We start from the raw sequence: 22,337 nt of genomic DNA on the forward strand, positions 1-22,337 counted from the left end.
AGCCACTGTTTCCACTGTTTCCCCATCTATTTTCCATGAAGTGATGGGACCAGGTGCCGTGATCTTAGTTTTCTGAATGTTGAGCTTTAAGCCAATTTTTTCACTCTCCTCTTTCACTTTCATCAAGAGGCTCTTTAGTTCTTCACTTTCTGCCTGGTGTCATCTGCATATCTGAGGTTATTGATATTTCTCCTGGCAATCTTGATTCCAGCTTGTGCTTCCTGCAGTCCAGCATTTCTCATGATGTACTCTGCATATATGTTAAAATAAGTAGGGTGACAATATACAGCCTTGATATACTCCATAGGTATACATATGTTCTCACCCTTATGAACCTCCCTCCCACCCCTCTCCCCCTTCCACCCTTCTAGGTTGATACAGAGCCCCTGTTTGAGTTGCCTGAGACATTGGCTATCTATTTTACTTATGGTAATGTAAGTTTCCGTGCTACTCTCTCCATATATCTCACCCTCTCCTCCCCTTTCCCCATGTCCATAAGGCTATTCTCTATGTCTATTTCTCCATTGCTGCCCTGTAAAATAAATTCTTCAGTACCATTTTTCTAGATTCCATATATATGCATTAGAATACGATATTTATTTTTCTCTTTTTTACTTACTTCACTCTGTATAATAGGTTCTAGGTTCATCCACCTCATTAGAACTGACTCAGATGTGTTCCTTCTTTTATGGGTGATTAATATTCCATTGTGTATATGTGAGAGGGTAACAGGCAGGAAGGCCAGGGGTCTCCAAAGGGAGGAAACAGGCTGCAAGTGTTCTCTCTCCCTTCAACAGCAGGAGAAAACAGATAACAAGTGTGAGATTTTTTTCCTTCTCCACACAAAATTAAAAGGAAATTTCTCTGTGGAAATGTTTTAATTATACTATATTAATGAAACTATGTATTTGAATTGGAATTTGCCTTTCCTCAAAATAGTTCCACCTAAGCCTAACATTTTTGTTTTTTTCTTTTCTCAAACATATGGCTGAGAATAGCTCAACAAATCAGTATTCATATCAACTTTTTTATGGTTGGGGAATGACACATCTCATGCCATACTATCTCAAAAATGCTTGTTGTGGGAGAGAAGCCTGGTGAAATTCCAGCAGGCTTGAGGTGTCTTTCTTATTTGATAAGAGCTTTCTAAAAGACAAAAACAGCTTGCTAAAACTATGCCAAATCCTTTGACTGTGTGGATCGTAACAAACTGTGGGAAATTCTGAAAGAGATGGGAATACCAGATCACCTGACCTGCCTCTTGACAAATCTGTATGCAGGTCAGGAAGCAACAGTTAGAACTGGACATAGAACTACAGACTGGTTCCAAATAGGAAAAGGAGTTCGTCAAGGCTGTATATTGTCACCCTGCTTATTTAACTTATATGCAGAGTACATCATGAGAAATGCTGAAATGGAGGAGGCACAAGCTAGAATTAAGATTGCCGGGAGAAATATCAATAACCTCAGATATGCAGATGACACCACCCTTATGGCAGAAAGTGAAGAAGAACTAAAAAGCCTTTTGATGAAAGTGAAAGAAGAGAGTGAAAAAGTTGGCTTAAAGCTCAACATTCAGAAAACTAAGATCATGGCATCCAGTCCCATCACTTCATGGCAAATTGATGGGGAAACACTGGCTGACTTTATTTTTCTGGTCTCCAAATTCACTGCAGATGGTGATTGAAGCCATGAGATTAAAAGATTCTTACTCATTGGAAGGAAAGTTATGACCAACCTAGACAGCATATTAAAAAGCAGAGACAGTACTTTGTCAAGAAAGGTCTGCCTAGTCAAGGCTATGGTTTTTCCAGTGGTCATGTATGGATATGAGAGTTGGACTATAAAGAAAGCTGAGCACCAAAGAATTGATTCTTTTGAACTGTGGTGTTGGAGAAGACTCTTGAGAGTCCCTTGGACTGCAAGGAAATCCAACCAGTCCATCCTAAAGGAAATCAGTCCTGAATATTCATTGGAAAGACTGATGCTGATGCTGAAACTCAAATACTTTGGCCACCTGATGTGAAGAGCTGACTTTTTTGAAAAAACCCTGATGCTGGGAAAGATCGAGGGCAGGAGGAAAAGGGAACGATGGGGGATGAGATCGTTGGATGGCTTCACTGACTCGATGGACATGGGTTTTGGTGGACTGTAAGGGTTGGTGATGGACAGGGAGGCCTGGTGTACTGCGGTTCATGGGGTCACAAACAGTTGGACAGGACTCAGAGATTGGACTGAACTGAAAACTAGCAGAGGGGCACTCTTCACCCACTTCTGATGTCTATTTCAGAACCTTTCTCTATCCCTTTTCTTTCTTTAATAAAACAATACAAAAGCTACACAAAACTCTCAAGTGATCAAGTCAGGTCCCTGGTCCTGATGCTAAATTTTTTTCTTAAGAGATCACAAATATAACATCATTCACCATAAGCTATCATCTGTACCACAACTTCATTATCCATTCATCTGTCAATGGACATCTAGGTTGCTTTCATGTTCTACCTATTGTAAATAGTGCTATAATGAACAATGGGATACATGTGTCTTTTTCAATTTTGGCTTCTTCAGGGTTTATGCCTAAGAGGGGGATTGCTTGTTCAAATGGTGATTTTATTTCTAGTTTTTTAAGGAATCTCCATACCATCTTCCATAGTGGCTGTATCAATTTACACTCCCACCAACACTGCAGGAGCTTTCCCTTTTCTCCACACCCTCTCCAGCATTTATTGTTTGAAGACTTTGATGATGACCATTCTGACTGGTGCAAGGTAATATCTTATTGCAGTTTTGATTTGCATTTTACTAATAATGGGGATGTTGATCATCTTTTCATGTGTTTGTTAGCCATCTGTGTGTCTTCTTTGGAGAAATGACTGTTTAGGTCTTTTTCTCACTTTTTGACTGAGTTGTTTGTTTTTCTGGTATTGAGTTGTATGAGCTGCTTGTATATTTTGGAAATTAGTCCTTTGTCACTTGTCTCATTTGCTATTATTTGCTCCCATCCTGAGGGTTATGATTTCATATCAGTTTCCTTTGCTGTGCAAAAACTTTTAAGTTTAATCAGGTCCCATTTGTTTACTTTTGTTTTTATTTCTGTTACACTAGGATGTGGATCATAAAGAATCTTGTTTTGATTTATGTCATCAAAATCAAAGTGTTCTGCCTATGTTTTCCTCTGGGAGTTTTATAGTTTCTGGTCTTACATTTAGGTCTTTCCTCCATTTTGAGTTTATCTTTTTGTATGATGTTAGGAAGTATTCTAATTTCATTATTATACATGCAGCTGTCCAGTTTTCCCAGCACTACTTATTGAAGAGGCTGTCTTTGTTCCATTGTATATTCTTGCATCCTTTGTCAAAAATAAGGTACAGAGGGGGAGCTAAGATGGCGGAGGAATAGGACTGGGAGACCACTTTCTTCCCCACAAATTCATCAAAAGAACATTTAAACACTGAGTAAATTCCACAAAACAACTTCTGAATGCCGGCAGAGGACATCAGGCACCCAGAAAAGCAGCCTATTGTCTTCGAAAGAAGGTAGGAAAAAATATAAAAGACAAAAAATTAGACAAAAGAGGGAGGGACAGAGCTCCGTTCTGGAAAGGGAGTCTTAAAAAGAGAAAAGTTTCCAAACACCAGTAAACACTCTCACTGCCGAGTCTGTGCTGAGCCTTGGAAGCACAGAGGGCAATATAACAGGGAGGAAAAATAAATAAACAATTAAAACCCACAGATTACAAGCTTAACAGTAACTCCCCAAGCGGAGAAGCGGTGCAGATACCTGCACCCACCACTAGCAAGCGGGGGCTGGGCAGTGGGGCACGGGCTGCATCGCTTAGAGTAAGGAATTGGCCTGACTGCCCTGAGTGCTATCTGAGCAAAATAACTTGGGCTAGCAAACCAGACTGTGGGATATCTATCACACGAAAAGCCAGCCCTAACCTAAGACACTTCCAGGCCCATGCACAGAACAAAGGACTGAACAGAGTTAGCTGGCTACAGACCATCCCCCTCCGGTGACAGGCAGCCAGAGCCGGAAGGGGCCAATCACAGCCCCAGAGAGACATTATCTACAAAACTGTAAGCAGGCTTCTTTGCTAACTAAGACTTCTTGGGGTTCTGGATGGTCAACATCCGCCTGAGAAGGTGCACCGGTTGTACACCCAGAAAACCTAGTGGTGGGGAGGCGATAAGTTGCAGTGACCACACTCGCCAAACACCTCATCACCTGGGCTGCTTGGACCTGGGAAGGACACAAAACACAGGCCCAACCAAGTCGGTGCCTCTGAGGACTACCTGAGTGCCTGAACCTGAGCGGCTTAGACCTGGGAGGTGCGTGCAGCCCAGGGCCGGCCCTGGATGGTTGCCAGTGGAGCAACCTAGAGCCTGAGCAGGATGGGCAGGGAGGGTACACGTGCCGTGAGCGGGGGCAGGCCCAGTGTGGCTGAGGCACTGTGAGCACACACCAGTGTTATTTGTTTGCAGCATCCCTCCCTCCCCACAGTGGGACTAAACAAGTGAGCCTAAAAAAAAAAAAAAAAAGTGTCCACCACCGCCCCCTTTGTGTCAGGGCTGAAATCAAACACTGAAGAGACCAGCAAACAGAAGAAGCTAAAACAGAGGGAAGTGCCTTGGAAGCAACAGGTGCAATAGATTAAAACCTTGTCGTTAGTACCGACTACATGGGAAGGGGCCTATAGATCTTGAGAAATATAAGCCAGACCAAGGAACTAGCCAAAAATGAACTGACCGCACAATACCCACAACAACACCAGAGAATGTCCTAGATATATTTTTACTATTTCTATGATCATTCTTTCTTTTTTTTTAATTTTTTAAAAAATTATAAGTTCTCTATTACTCCTTTAATTTTCACGTTTATAACCTACTATTACTTTGCACAAAGGAAAAAAAAAACAGACTGTATTTTTTTAAAGCAAACTTCATATATATATTTTTTATAATTTTTGTGACTTTTTTTTCTCATTCTTTTTTTTTTTTTTTCTGCTTTTCTTTAACATTGTATTTCCGAAATTCCAAACTCTATTCTAGGTTTTTAAGTTTTGCTTTTTGGTATTTGTTATCAATTTTGTATCTATATATATATATTTTTTTAATATAATTTTTGTGACTTTTTTTTCTCTTTACTGTTCTTCTTTTCTTTAACATTGTATTCTTGAAATTCCAAACTCCACTATAGTTTCTTAACTTTTGCTTTTTGGTATTTGTTATCAATTTTGTACCTTTAAGAACCCAATTTTCAGTACCCATTTTTACTTGGGAGAGAGATTACTGGCTTGACTGCTCTCTCCCGCTTTGGACTCTCCTTTTTCTCCACCAGGTCGCCTGTGTCTCCTCCCTAACCTCTCTCTGGTCTACCCAACTCTGTGAATTTCTGTGTGTTCCAGACAGTGGAGAACACTTAGGGAACTGATTACTGTCTGGATCTGTCTCTCTCCTTTTCATTTCCCCCTTTTAGCCTCCTGGCCACCTCTGTCTCCTTCCTCCCTCTTCTCTTCTCTGTTTAACTCCGTGAACATCTCTGAGCGGTCCAGTTGTGGAGTGCACATAAGGAAGTGATTACTGGCTAGCCTGCTCTCTCCTCTATTGATTCCACCTCATCTCATTCAGGTCACTGCTATCTCCCTCTTCCCTCTTCTCTTCTCCATGTAACTCTGTGAACCTCTCTGGGTGTCCCTCACTGTGGAGAAACTTTTCATCTTTAACCTAGATGTTTTATCAATGGTGCTGTACAGAAGAAGTTTTGAGACTACTGTAAAAATAAGACTGAAAACCAGAAGCAGGAGGCTTAAGTCCAAACCCTGACTCCAGGGAACACCTGACTCCAGGAAACATTAGTCGACAAGAGCTCATCAAACGCCTCCATACGTACACTGAAACCAAGCACCACCCAAGGGCCAACAAGTTCCGAAACAAGACATACCACGCAAATTCTCCAGCAACACAGGAACACAGCCCTGAGCTCTGAAGTATAGGCTACCCAAAGTTACTACAAAACCATAGACATCTCACAACTCATTACTGGACACTTCATTGGAATCCAGAGAGAAGAAATCTAGCTCCACCCACCAGAGCACCGACACAAGCTTCCCTAACCAAGAAACCTTGACAAGCCACCTGTACAAACCCACACACAGTGAGGAAATTCCACAATAAAGAGAACTCCACAAACTGCCAGAAAACAGAAAGGACACCCCAAACTCAGCAATATAAACAAGATGAAGAGACAGAGGAATATCCAGCAGGTAAAGGAACAGGATAAATAACCATCAAACCAAACAAAAGAGGAAGAGATAGGGAATCTTCTGGAAAAACAATTCTGAGTAATGATAGTGAAAATGATCCAAAATCTTGAAATCAAAATGGAATCACAGATAAATAGCCTGGAGACAAGGGTTGAGAAGATGAAAGAAAGATTTAACAAGGACCTAGAAGAAATAAAAAAAAAAGTCAATATATAATGCAATAAATGAGATCAAAAACACTCTGGAGGCAACAAATAGTCGAATAACAGAGGCAGAAGATAGGATTAGTAAATTAGAAGATAGAATGGTAGAAATAAATGAATCAGAGAGGAAAAAAGAAAAATGAATTAAAAGAAATGAGGACAATCTCAGAGACCTCCAGGACAATATTAAACACTGCAACATTCGAATCATAGGAGTCCCAGAAGTAGAAGACAAAAAAGAAAGATCATTAGAAAATACTTGAGGAGATAATAGTTGAAAACTTCCCTAAAATGGGGAAGGAAATAATCACCCAAGTCCAAGAAACCCAGAGAGTCCCAAAGAGGATAAACCCAAGACAAAACACCCCAAGACACATATTAATCAAATTAACAAAGCTCAAACACAAAGAACAAATATTAAAAGCAGCAAGGGGAAGAAAACAAATATCACACAAGGGAATTCCCATAAGGATAACAGCTGATCTTTCAATAGAAACACTTCAAGCCAGGAGGGAATGGCAAGACACACTTAAAGTGATGAAAGAAAATAACCTACAGCCAGATTACTGTACCCAGCAAGGATCTCATTCAAATATGAGGGAGAAATCAAAAGCTTTACAGACAAGCAAAAGAAAATTGCAGAGGAAGGTAAACTTTCAAAATCATTCTATGAGGCCACCATCACCCTAATACCAAAACCTGACAAAGATCCCACAAAAAAAGAAAACTACAGGCCAATATCACTGATGAACATAGATGCAAAAATCCTTAACAAAATTCTAGCAATCAGAATTCAACAACACATTAAAAAGATCATACACCATGACCAAGTGGGCTTTATCCCAGGGATGCAAGGAGTCTTTAATTCCGCAAATCAATCAATGTAATACACCACATTAACAAATTGAAAAATAAAAACCATATGATTATCTCAATAGATGCAGAGAAAGCCTTTGAAAAATTCAACATCCATTTATGATAAGAACTCTCCAGAAAGCAGGAATAGAAGGAACATACTTCAACATAATAAAAGCTATATATGACAAACCCACAGCAAACATTATCCTCAATGGTGAAAAATTGAAAGCATTTCCTCTAAAGTCAGGAACAAGACAAGGGTGCCCACTTTCACCACTACTATTCAACACAGTTTTGGCCACAGCAATCAGAGCAGAAAAAGAAATAATAGGAATTCAAATTTGAAAAGAAGAAGTAAAACTCTCACTATTTGCAGATGACATGATCCTCTACATAGAAAACCCTAAAGACTCCACCAGAAAATTACTAAAACTAATAAATGAATATAGTAAAGTTGCAGGATATAAAATCAACACACAGAAATCTCTTGCATTCCTATACACTAATAATGAGAAAATAGAGAGATTAGGAAACAATTCCATTCACCATTGCAACGGAAAGAATAAAATACTTAGGAATGTATCTACCTAAAGAAACTAAAGACCTATATATAGAAAACTATAAAACACTGGAGAAAGAAATCAAAGAGGACACTAATAGATGGAGAAATATACCATGTTCATGGATTGGAAGAATCAATATAGTGAAAATGAGTATACTACCCAAAGCAATTTGTGGATTCAATGCAATCTCTATCAAGCTACCAAAAGTATTCTTCACAGAGCTAGAACAAATAATTTCACAATTTGTATGGAAATACAAAAAACCTCGAATAGCCAAAGCAATCTTGAGAAAGAATGGAACTGGAGGAATCAACCTGTCTGACTTCAGGCTGTACTACAAAGCCACAGTTATCAAGACAGTATGGTACTGGCACAAAGACAGAAATATAGATCAATGGAACAAAATAGAAAGCCCAGAGATAAACCCACACACCTATGGACACCTTATCTTTGACAAAGGAGGCAAGGATATACAATAGATTAAAGACAATCTCTTTAACAAGTGGTGCTTGGAAAACTGGTCAACCACTTGTAAAAGAATGAAACTAGAACACTTTCTAACACCATGAACAAAAATTAACTCAAAATGGATTAAAGATCTAAATGTAAGAACAGAAACTATAAAACTCCCAGAGGAGAACATAGGCAAAACACTCTCCGACATACACAACAGCAGGATCCTCTATGACCCACCTCCCAGAATACTGGAAATAAAAGCAAAAATAAACAAATGGGACCTAATTAAACTTAAAAGCTTCTGCACAACAAAGGAAACTATAAGCAAGGTGAAAAGACAGCCTTAAGAATGGGAGAAAATAATAGCAAATGAAGCAACTGACAAACAACTAATCTCAAAAATATACAAGCAACACCTGCAGCTCAATTCCAGAAAAATAAACAACCCAATAAAAAAAAAGGGCCAAAGAACTAAGTAGACATTTCTCCAAAGAAGACATACAGATGGCTAACAAACACATTAAAAGATGCTCAACATCACTCATTATCAGAGAAATGCAAATCAAAACCACAATGAGGTACCATTTCACGCCAGTCAAAATGCTGTGATCCAAAAGTCTACAAGCAATAAATGCTGGAGAGAGGGTGGAGAAAAAGGAACCCTCTTCCACTGTTGGTGGGAATGCAAACTAGTACAGCCACTATAGAGAACAGTATGGAGATTCCTTAAAAAACTGGAAATAGGACTGCCTTACGATCCAGCAATCCCACTGCTGGGCATACACTCGCAGGAAACCAGAATTGAAAGAGACACATGTACCCCAATGTTCATTGCAGCACTGTTTATAATAGCCAGGACATGGAAGTAACCTAGATATCCATCGGCAGATGAATGCATAAGAAAGCAGTGGTACATATACACAATGGAGTATTATTCAGCCATTAAAAAGAATACATTTGAATCCGTTCTAATGACGTGGATGAAACCGGAGCCTATTATACAGCGTGAGGTAAGCCAGAAAGAAAAACACCAATACAGTATACTAAGGCATATATATGGAATTTAGAAAGATGGTAACAATAACCTTGTATACGAGACAGTAAAAGAAACACTGATGTATAGAACAGTCTTTTGGACTCTGTGGGAGAGGGAGAGGGTGGGATGATTTGGGAGAATGGCATTGAAACATATAATATCATTTTTGAAATGAGTCACCAGCCCAGGTTCGATGCATGATACTGGGTTCTTGGGGCTGGTGCACTAGGATGACCCAGAGGGATGATACGGGGAGGGAGGAGGGTTCAGGATGGGGAACACATGTATACCTCTAGCAGATTTGTGTTGATATATGGCAAAACCAATACAATGTTGTAAAGTTAAAAAATAAAATTAAAAAAGAATAAATAAAAATATATTTTCACCCTCCATAATTACATTAAGTGTGTCAAGTTATTCTTCTCATTCCCCATTCAACTCCTGTGTCCCTGACTTTCCTAAGTGCAAACACTTGACTGATTTAATGAAGAAAACCCACAGGATCTGCAGGTTGTGAAAATCTTTGATCTTCCTTCAGGGAGGAAGAAAAGACGGGCCCAGAGGATGGGATGGGCAAGAGCTGTTTTCCTCGGATAATCTGCTAGACCCTTCCTTAGGCAACCCAGTGCATGCCACCCTGCGCTCTCTTATTTCCAGAACACTGGCTTGCAAACAAGTGGGAACTGAGAATCATTCTTGCCCTGTCTGTATGCAAATCATCTTTAAAGTTTTGTTGTCTTTGGAAACAGTGTCCAATAGGCTGGACAAATACAATGTTATACTATAAAAAATTATGTCATCAAAAATTATGTTGTAGGTGAGTACTTAATATGGAAAAATATTGTGAAGTAAAATAAGCAATATATAAAACAAAACAAAACAAAAAAAGGTCCCTGCAGGTTCATGGGTTTATTTCTGAGTTTCTATCTTTTTCAGTTGGTCTATATTTGTGTTTTTGTGCCAGTGCTATACTGTCCTGGTGACTGTAGCTTTTTAGTATAATCTGAAATCAGGAAGTTGATTTCTCCAGCTCCATTCTTTTTTATCAAGACTGCATTGCCTATTCTAGGTCTTTTTTATTTCTGTATGAATTGTGATTATTTTGTTCTACTTCTGTGAAAAATGCCATTGGTAATTCAGTAGGGATTGCACAGAATATGTAGATTGCATTTTGTAGTATAGTCATTTTCACAGTACTGATTCTTCCTACCCAGGAACATGGAATATCTCTCCATCTGTTTATGTTGTCTTTGATTTCTTTCATTAATGTCTTATAATTTTCTGTGTACAGTTCTTTTGTCTACTTAGGTAAGTTTTTTCCTAGATATTTAATTATTTTGTTGCAATGGTGAATGGGATTGATTCCTTAATATCTCATTCTTATTTTTCATTGTTAGTATATAGAAATGCAAGTGATTTCTGTGTATTGATTTTGTATCCTGCAACTTTGCTAAATTAACTGATTAACTCTAGGAATTTTCTGATACTATCTTTAGGGTTTTTTATGTACAGTATAATATCATCTTCAAACAAAGAGAGCTTTACTTCTTTTCTGAGCTTAAATCTTTTTTTTTTTTTTTTTTTAATTTATTTTTTTCTTCTCTGATTGCTGTAGCTAAGACTTCCACAACTATATTGAATATAGTGGTGAAAGTGAACACCTTGTCTTGTTCCTGATCTTAGGGGGAATGCTTTCAGGTTTTTACCATTGAGAATAATGTTTGGTGTAGACTTATCATATATGGCCTTTACTATGTTGAGGTACATTCCTCTATACTCATTTTTTGAAGAGTTTTAATCATAAATAGGTGGTGAATTTTGTCAAAGGCTTTTTCTGTACCTATTGAGACTATCATATGATTTTTAATCTTTCAGTTTGCTAATATGGTATATCACATTGATTGATTTGTGAATATTAAACAATGCTTGCATATCTTGAATAAACCCAACTTGATCCTGGTATATGAGCTTTTTGATATGTTGCTGAATTCTGTTTGCTATTGGCCTGTAGTTTTCTTTTTGTGTGTCGTCTTGCCTGGTTTTGTTATTAGAGTGATGGTGGTCTCAAGAATGAATTTGCAAGTGTTCCCTCACTGTAATTTTTGAAAGAGTTTTAGAAGAATAGGCATTCTCTAAAGATTCTCTAAATGTTTCATATAATTCTCCTGTGAAGCCACCTGGTCCTGGGGTTTTGTATTTTGGGAGATTTTTGATCACAGCTTCAATTTCAGTGCTTGTAATTGGGTTGTTCATAATTTCTATTTCTTCCTGCTTCTGTCTTGGAAGATTGAACTTTTCTAATAATCTGTCCATTTCTTCCAGATTATCCATTTTATTGACATATTGTTGTTCAAAATAGTCTCTTATAATCCTTTGTATGTCAGCATTGTCTGTTGTAATCTCTACTTTTTCATTTCTAATTTTGTTTATTTGATTCTTCTCTCTTTTTTTCCTTGATGGGTCTGGATTAAGGATTGTCAATTTTGTTTAAGTTCTCAAAGAAACAGCTTTTAGTTTTATTAATCCTTATTATTGTTTCTTTCTTTCTTTTTTTTTTTTTCATTTATTTCTGCTAAGATCTTCATGATTTCTTTCCTTCTACTAATTTTGGGATTTTTTGTTCTTATATTTCCAATTGTTTTATGCGTAAAGTTAGGTTGTCTATTCAATGTTTTTCTTGTTTCTTGACATAGAATTGTATTGCTATAAACTTCCTTCTTAGAACCACTTTTGCTGCATCCCATGTTTTGAGTTGTGTTTTCATTGACATTTGTTTCTAGCATTTTTTTTTAATTTGCTTTTTATTTCTTCAGTAACTACTTGGTTATTTAGAAAGGAACTGTTTAATCTCCACCTGTGTGTGTTTTTCACATTTTTTTTCTTGTAATTGATATCTAGTCTCATATTATTGTTCAGAGAAGATGCTTGACACAATTTAAATTTTCTTAAATTTACAGAAGTATGATTTGTGACCCAGAATGTGGTCTATACTGGAGAACGTACCATGTTCACTTGAGAAGAAGTATCAGCTCAATTCAGTCTTGTCCAACACTTCGTGACCCCATGAAACGAAGCACGCCAGGCCTCCCTGTCCATCACCAACTCCAGGAGTCCACCCAAACCCATGTCCATCGAGTCAGCGATGCCATCTAACCATCTCATCCTCTGTTGTCCCTTTCTTCTCCTGCCCTCAATCTTTCCCAGCATCAGGATCTTTACCAGTGAATCAGCTCTTCGTATCAGGTCACCAAAGTATTGGAATTTCAGCTCAGCATCAGTCCTTCAAATGAACACTCCGGACGGATTACCTTTAGAATGTACTGGTTGGATCTCCTTGCAGTCCAAGGGACTCTCAAGAGTCTTCTCCAACACCGCAGTTCAAAAGCATCAATTCTTCGGCGCTCAGCTTTCTTCACAGTCCAACTCTCACATCCATACATAACCACTGGAAAAACCACAGGCTTCACTAGATGGACCTTTGTTGACAAAATAATGTGTCTGCTTTTTAATATGCTGTCTAGGTTGGTCATAACTTTCCTTCCAAGGAGTAAGCATCTTTTAATTTCATGGCTTCGATCACCATCTGTAGTGAATTTGGAGTGCAGAAAAATAAAGTCAGCCACAGTTTCCACTGTTTCCCCATCTATTTCCCATGAAGTGATGGGACAAGATGCCATGATTTTAGTTTTCTGAATGCTGAGCTTAAAGCCAACTTTTTCAGGCTCCTCTTTCACTTTCATCAAGAGGCTCTTTAGTTCTTCACTTTCTGCCATAAGAGTGGTGTCATCTTCATACCTGAGGTTATTGATATTTCTGCTGGCAATCTTGATTCCAGCTTGTGATTCCTCCAGACCAGTGTTTCTCATGATGTACTCTGCATATAAGTTAAATAATCAGGGTGACAATATACAGTTTTGATGTACTCCTTTTCCTATTTGGAACCAGTCTGTTGTTCCATGTCCAGTTCTAACTGTTGCTTCCTGACCTGCATGCAGATTTCTCAAGAGGCAGGTCAGGTGGTCTGGTATTCCCATCTCTTTCAGAATTTTCCACAGTTTATTGTGATCCAACAGTCAAAGGCTTTGGTATAGTCAATAAAGCAGAAAGTTTTTCTGGAAGTCTCTTGCTTTTTGATGATCCTGCTGATATGGGCAATTTGATCTCTGGTTTCTCTGCCTTTTCTAAAATCAGATTGAACATCTGTTAGTTCACGGTTCATATATTGCTGAAGCCTGGCTTGGAGAATTTTAAGCATTACTTTACTAGTGTGTGATATGAGTGCAATTGTGTGGTAGTTTGAGCATTCCTTGGCATTGCCTTTCTTTGGGATTGGAATGAAAACTGACAATTTCCAGTCCTGTGGCCACTGTTGAGTTTTCCAAATTTGCTGACATACTGAGAGCAGCACTTTCACAGTGTCATCTTCAGGATTTGAAATAGCTCAACTGGAATTCCATCACCTCCACTAGCTTTGTTCATAGTGATGCTTTCTAAGGCCCACTTGACTCCACATTCCAGGATGTCTGGCTCTAGATGAGTAATCACACCCTCGTGATTCTCTTGGTTGTTAAGATCTTTTTTGTACAGTTCTTCTGTGTATTCTTGCCACCTTTTCTTAATATCTTCTGCTTCTGTTAGGTCCCTACCATTTCTGTCCTTTATTGAGACCATCTTTGCATGAAATGTTCCCTTGGTATCTCTAATTCTCTTGAAGACATCTCTAGTCTTTCTCATTCTATTGTTTTCCCCTATTTCTTTGCATGGATCTCTGAGAAAGGCTTTCTTACCTGTCCTTGCTATTCTTTGGAACTCTGCGTTCAAATGGGTATATTTTTCCTTTTCCCCTTTGCTTTTTGCCTCCCTTCTTTTCGCAGGTATTTGTAAGGCCTCTTCAGTCAGCCATTTTGCTGTTTTTAATTTCTTTTTCTTGGGGATGGTCTTGATTCCTGCCTCCTGTACAATGTCATGAACCTTCATCCATAGTTCATCAGGTATTCTATCAGATTTTGTCCCTTGAATCTATTTCTCACTTCCATTGTATAGTCATAAGGGATTTGATTTAGGTCATACCTGAATGGTTAGTGGTTTTCTCTACTTCCTTCAATGTCAGTCTCAATTTGGCAATAGAGTGTTCATGATCTGAGCCACAGTCAGCTCCTGGTCTTGTTTTTGCTGACTGTATAGAGCTTCTCCATCTTTGGCTGCAAAAAATATAATTAATCTGATTTCGGTGTCAACCATCTGGTGATGTCCATGTGTAGAGTCTTCTCTTGTGTTGTTGGAAAAGGGTGTTTGCTATGCCCAGTGTGTTCTCTTGGCAGAACTCTAACTCTATTAGCCTTTGCCCTGCTTCATTCTGTACTCCAAGTCCAAATTTGCTTGTTACTCCAGGTGTTCCTTGACTTCCTACTTTTGAATTCCAGTCCCGTATAATGAAAAGGACAAAATGTGGTCCACTGGAGAAGGGAATGGCAAACCACTTCAGTATTCTTGCCTTGAGAACCCCATGAACAGTATGAAAAGGCAAAAAGTTAGGACCCTGAAAGATGAACTCCCCAGGTCGGTAGTTGCCCAATATACTACTGGATATCAGTGGAGAAATAACTCCAAAAAGAATGAAGGGATGGAGCATAAGCAAAATCAACACCCAGTTGTGAATGGGACTGGTGATGGAAGCAGGGTTCGATGCTGTAAAGAGCAATATTGCATAGGAACCTGGAATGTTAGGTTCATGAATCAAGGCAAATTGAAAGTGGTCAAACAGGAGATGACAAGATTGAACATCGACATTCTAGGAATCCATGAATTAAGATGTACTGGAATGGGCGAATTTAACTCAGATGACCATTATATCTACTACTGTGGGCAGGAATCCCTTAGGAGAAATGGAGTAGGCATCATAGTCAACGAAAGAGTGCGAAATGCACTACTTGGATGCAATCTCAAAAACGACAGAATGATCTCTGTTCATTCCCAAGGCAAACCATTCAATATCACCGTAATCCAAGTCTATGCCCCAACCAGTAATGCTGAAGAAGCTGAAGTTGAACGGTTCTATGAAGACCAGATCTTATAAGACTTTCTAGAACTAACACCCCCAAAATAGAAAAAGGTATACTCTTCTGTACTTGGATGGAACGTCCTGAAGGTAGCAATGAGATCCATCTCATCTAATGTATTATTTAAGACTTGTGCTTCCTTATTCATTTTCTGTTTTGATGATATGTCCACTGGTGTGAGTGTGGTGTTAAAGTCTTCTACTATTATTGTGCTACTGACCATTTCTCTTTTTATGTCTGTTAGTGTATGTCTTATGTATTGAGGTGCTCCTATGTTGGGTGCATAGATATTTACAATTGCTACGTCTTCCTCTTGTATTGATCCCTGATCATTATGTAGTGTCCTTCCTTAGCTCTTGTAATATTCTTTAAGATCTATTTTTTCTGATATGAGGATTGCTACTCAAGCTTTATTTTGCTTCTGATTTGCCTGAAATATATTTTTCCAACTTCCCACTGTCAGTCTATATGTGTCTTTGGGTCTGAAGTGGTTTTCTTGTAGACAGCATATATATGGGTCTTGTTTTTGTATCCATTCAGCCAGTCCATGTCTTTTGGTTGGAGCATTTTATCCATTTACATTTAAAGTAATCATTGATATATGAGTTCCTATTGCCATTTTCTTAATTGTTCAGGGTTGATTTTTTCTTCTTCTTCTTCTTCTTCTTCTTCTCTTGTATTTCTTGACTATATAAGTTCCTTTAACTTTTGTTGTAAAGCTGGTTTGCTGGTACTGAATTCTCTTAACTTTTGCTTGTCTGAAAAGCTTTTGATTTCTCCATCAATTTTGAATGAGATCCTTGCCAGGTAGAGTAATCTTGGCTACAGATTTTTCCCTTTCTGTATTTTAAATATATCCTGCTGTTCCCTTCTGCCCTGCAGAGTTTTTGCTGAAAGATCAGTTGTTAAGCATATGGGGTTACCCATGTATGTTACTTTTTGCTTTTTCCTTGCTGCTTTTAAAATTCTTTCTTTGCTTTTAGACTTTGTTAGTTTGATTAGTATGTGTTTTGATGTGTTTCTCCTTGGATTTATCCTGTGTGGGACTCTTTGACCCTCTTGAACTTGATTGACTATTTCCTTTTCCATGTTGGGGAACTTTTCAACTATAATCTCTTCAAAAATTTTCTCATACCCTTCTTTTTATCTTCTTCTTCTGGGACCCATATAATTTGAATGTTGATGCATTTGATATTTTCCCAGAGGTCTCTGAGACTATCCTCAGTTCTTTTCATACTTTTTACTTTATTCTGCTTTTCAGAAGTTATTTCCACCATTTTATCTTCCAACTCACTGATTCATTCTTCTTCAGATATTCTGCTATTGATTCCTTCTAGAGTATTTTTAATATCAATAATTGTGTTGTTTGGCTCTGTATGTTTATTCTTTAATTCTTGTAGGTTTTTGTCAATTGTTTCTTGCATTTTCTCCATTTTACTTTCAAGGTTTTTGATAATCTTTTCTATCATTATTCTGAATTTTTTTCAGGTAGCTTGCCTATTTCCTATTCACTATTTGGACTTCTGTGTTTCTAGTTTGTTCCTTCATTTGTGTGGTATTTTTCTGCCTTTTCATTATTATTAATTTTTAACTTATTGTGTTTGAGGTCACTTTTTCCCAAGTTTCAAGGTTGAATTCTTTCTTTCTTTTGGCTTCTTCCCTCCTAAGTTTGCTCCTGTGGTTTGTATGAGCTTCATATAGGGTGAGATTTGTGTAGTTTTTTTTTTTTTTTTTTTGTATGTTTGTTTTTCCTCTGATGGGCAAGGCTGAGTGAGGTGGTAATCCTGTCTTCTGGTGATTAGGTATTTTTGTTTTGTTTGCTGTTTAGATGAGGTGTTCTGCACAGGATGCTACTGGTGGTTGGATGATGCCAGGTCTTATATTCAAGTGGTTTCCTTTGTGTGAGTTCTCACTATTTGATACTCACAAGGGTTAGTCCCCTGGCAGTCTAGGGTCTTGGAGTCAGTGCTCCTACCCCAAAGGCTCAGGGATTAATATCACAGATCGCAATGCTGCATGAAAGATGAGTCTTTAAACCCAGGTCTGACTGCATCTCATACTCTTTGTAGCTCTCAAGACTTTCCTTCAAATTCTGTCCAGAGCATGCCATGTGGGGACTGTTCAGGCCTCCCCATTCCTATGTTGGATGCTCTTTGAGGTGGCATAGAGTTTTCCTAGAATCCCTGAGTTTTGTTTTCCTCTTGGATGTGTCAAAATTGTGGAGCTCCCATTAAGGTGTGTATCAGAGGAGCACCACCTGGGAAATGGACTCTATATTGTTTTAAAGTAATATGTTAAGTCTCACTCTTTTGGCCTAGCTCTGAAGTTTCAGCAAAACTTGGTCAAAAAGACCTAAATGCAGAAATGCAAAAATATTTTCTCATATTACCACATGGGGAAGATAAGTCATATTTTCAAAATTTTGCTTATAACATCATGAAAGGTGCACATCCTGAATTTTACTTTTTTCTCTGTCATAGTAACAAGATCCAAATATGATAGCTGGCATGTTGCCAGTCATGTGGATAATAGTATAGAAGTTTCATAATGAAGATGGAAGAACAACAAATTTGCATGAATCTGGCTACTGCTCTGATTTGTTTGTTTGGCAGGTGAAATAAAGCAACTATTTTATTACACCTTATGATTCTGTAATTCAGTGACATGAAGAGCTCTGCTGGCTAATTCTTTTCTACGTGATTTTGACTGAGTTTTGATTTCTGTGGCTGGTTTTGTATGGAAAATCAAGATATTGTTTCTACTGAACATAAAAATCATATTAATGCCAGTAAATATAGATGGGTCACTCTGACAAAAACTATAGTGGTATCTTTGAAGATTCTCCAGTCACATGATGTATTCATTTTCTCTTCCCTTTAAATCTGAGTGCTCTCTGTAACTGCTTTGCCTGAAAACTATGGCAGAATGAACATTGTACCAGTATTTCTGCACATGTCCTTCCCACCAGTCTGTAAGACTTCCTTCCTGAAGCTTTCAGTTTCCGTGTGAAAGGTTCAATTGCTTGTAGAAAGAACTTGTGTAGAGATACTGAGACTACATGAAAAGAGAGCAGGAACCAGGTTTACAAGTCTTTCTGCTAAGAGGCTAGTCATTTAAGTGAAGGCATTACTGACTCAATGAACATGAATTTGAGCAAACTCTGGGAGGTGTGAAAGACAGAAAAGTCTGGCATGTTGTAGTCCATGGGGTCACAAAGAGTGAGATATGACTTAACAATGAACAGTTATACACACACACACACACACACTATATATGTATATATATACATATATATTTATATATATGCTGCTGCTAAGTCGCTTCAGTTGTGTCCGACTCTGTGCAACCCCATAGATGGCGGCCCACCAGGCTCCTCCGTCCATGGGATTTTCCAGGCAAGAGTAGTGGAGTGGGTCACCATTGCCTTCTCCAATGAGAAGAGAGAGAGAGAGAGAGAGGAGAGAGGTAAAACTCTTCATAGGTTGGGGATTTTACTCTATTTGAATGTAACATAAACAGCTGATTTTATTGCCTCAATTGTTTAGTGATCATACCACATATTTGGTATTTGTCTCAGTATTATTAACACCACCATGTTAAAATAAAGTACTAAATAACTTGATTAAAATGCTGTTAAAGTGCTACACCTTATATGCCAAAATATTTGGAAAACTCAGCCACAGGCCTGGAAAAGGTCAGTTTTCATTTAAATCCCAAAGAAAGGCAATACCAAAGAATGTTCAAACTACCACACAATTGTACTCATTTCATATACTAGCAAAGTAATGCTCAAAATTTTCCAAGCTAGACTTCAACAATACATTAACTAAGAACTTCCAGATGTTAAATGTGAATTTAGAAAAAGTAGACGAAATAGAGATCAAATAGCCAACATCCGTTGAATCACAGAAAAAGCTAGAGAATTCCAGAAAAAAAAAAAAAAACATCTATTTTTGCTTCATTGACTATGTTAAAAACTTTGACTGTATGGATCACAAGAAATTGTGGAAAATTCTTCAAGAGATGGAAATACAAGACCACCTTACCTGCCTCCAGAGAAATATGTATGCAGGTCAAGAAGTAATAGTTAGAACCAGACATGGAACAATGGAATTGCTCCAAATTGGGAAAGAGTATGTCAAGACTACATATTGTTTTCTGGCTTATTTAACTTATGTGTAGGGTAGACCATGAAAAATGCTGGGCTGGATGAAGCACAAGCTGGAATCAAGATTGCTGGGAGAAATAACCTCAGATATGCATATGACACCACCCTTATGACAGAAAGTGAAGAGGAGCTGAAGAGGAGCTAAAGAACCTCTTGATGAAACTGAAAGATGAGACTGAAAAAGCTGACTTAAAACTCAGCATTCAAAAGCCCAAGATCGTGGCATCCAGTCCAATCACTTCATGGCCAATAGATGGGAAAACAATGGAAACAGTGAGAGACATTATTTTCTTGGGATCAAAAATCACTGCAGTTGGTGACTGCAGCCATGAAATTAAAAGATGATTACTCCTTGGAAAAAAAGGTATGACCAACCTAGACAGCATATTAAAAAACAGAGACATTAATTTGATCTGTATATTCAACAAAGATCTGTATATCCAAAGCTATGTTTTTTCCAGTAGTCATGTATGGATGTGAGAGTTGAACTATGATGAAAGCTGAGACCTGAAGAATTGCTTTTGAACTGTGGTGTTGAATGAGACTCTTAAGAGTCCCCTGGACTGCAAGGAGATCAAACCAGTTCATCCTAAAGGTCAGTCCTAAATATTCATTGGAAGGACTGATGCTGAAGCTCCAATATTCTGACCACCTGATGTGAAGAACTAACTCACTGGAAAAGACCCTGATGCTGGGAAACATTGAAGTCAGGAGGAGAAGAGGATGACAGAGGATGAGATGGTTGGATGGCTGTGCCGAATCAATGGACGAGTCTGAGCAAACTCTGGGAGCTAGTGATATACAGGGTAGTCTGGCGTGCTGCAGTCCTTGGGGTTGCAAAAAGTCAGACACAACTGAGTTAACTGAACTGAAATAACTTGATAAAAACTTTAATCAATGTATAATATATTTGATCAATTTAGTCCTAAACAAAATTTTCCAGAAGTGTAACTAACGTATTTTTCTTTCTTCTCCTCACCCCAGGTTAATTCTTAACCTCTTTTTTAACATACTAGGTTATTATAAAATTGTATGCAAATAAACTGTTACACCATATGGGAATATCTTTAATGTGGTGAAAAACAAATGTTCTATGTTGGCTGAAAATCTTGAGCTAGGAAAGGGCAACATTTCAGATATTCCCAGTTCCTTTTCTGTTGTAAGAATGAATAACTGAGGTATTGTGATGATGTGTAAAATTTATATTTGATGTCATTTGAAGAAAAACTAATAGAAGAATAACCATATTCCAGGAGAAAGGTACGGAAAGAAAAGGGTGACAGGTTTTTTCATCACTTGAGAGAAGTAATCATCTCTTCGATTGTTTGACATTCCTGAATAGAATATTCTGCATAGAATTTCATGATAGTATCTAATGATCTATTTTTATGAAAATATATTTTCCAAGGATTCAGAACTTTGATATTTAAAATGTAAAACTAGTGCATTTAAAAAAATCTATTTTGAATTGGAGGATAATTGCTTTACAATATTGTGTTGGTTTCTGCCATATATCAACATGAATTAGTCATAGGTATACATATGTCCCCTCCCTCTTGAACCTCCTTCCCACTTCCCACCCCATCCCACACTTCTAGGTTGTCAAAAAGCCCCAGTTGGAGTTCCCTGAGCTATACAGAAAATTCCCACTGGTTATCTAACTTACATATGGTACTGTCATACATATGTTTTCAAATGGAGAGAGTAGCATTTAAAAAAGTGTATTTTAATTAAAACAAAAACACTCTGCAGGATGAAAGGAAAGCTTAGCTTATCGTTTATAAATCTTTTTTAAAGCTAGTCCCAGAAAGTTATGTATACTTTTGAGACCTAGTAGAATGTGGGCAAATGATGCTGATAAGGCAGTAATAACTGCAGTTAGTCTTTAAATATCTTTTGTATCTTTAGGATATTCTGTTATTAACACATGTACAGGTGTAAAATCTGAGGCATAAAATTTAAGTGATATGTCTAAGACATGTAAAATTAATTTCTATATGAAGAGTATTAAAATCTTAAGGCATATAAACCATTATAAAACAGCATGATATTGCTGTGTATGGATAATCAGCTATTGAAGTCAACGACCTAATACTGGACATCTGTTTTAAAATTTGTATTTCTTCAAGAGACATAATTTATGTCTCTTGAATCTGCTTTATGAGTGATCAAGGTGAAGATGAGGGTTACTTACTGAACTTTGTTTTTACTGTGCTTTTGAGAGGCAATGATAATTTATTTCCTTCAGCTCCAAAATCACTGTGGATGCTGACTGCAGCCATGAAATTAAAAGAGGCTTGCTCCTTGGAAGAAAGCTATGACAAACATAAACAGCATATTAAAAAGCAGAGACGTCACTTTGCCAACAGAAGTCCGTATAGGCAAAGCTATGGTTCTTCCAAGACTTGTGTATGGATGTGAGAGTTGGATCATAAAGAAGGCCAAGTGCCAAAGAATTGATGCTTTTGAAGAAGGTGTTGGAGAAGACTTTTTTTTTTTTTGAAAGTTTTTTTTTTTTTAAACTTTACAAAATTGTATTGGTTTTGCCATATATCAACATGAATCTGCCACAGGTATACACGTGTTCCCCATCCTGAACCCTCCTGCTTCCTTTCTCCCGGTACTCTTGAGAGTCCTTTGGACTGCAAGGAGATCAAATTAGTTAATTCTAAAGGAAATAATCTCTGAACACTCATTGGAAGAACTGATGCTAAAGTTGAAGCTGCAAT

This window comes from Bos grunniens, chromosome 12 (assembly GCF_055505025.1).
Source record: "Bos grunniens cultivar Pamir isolate PY7600 chromosome 12, Bosgru_T2T1.0, whole genome shotgun sequence".
NCBI lineage: Eukaryota > Metazoa > Chordata > Mammalia > Artiodactyla > Bovidae > Bos > Bos grunniens.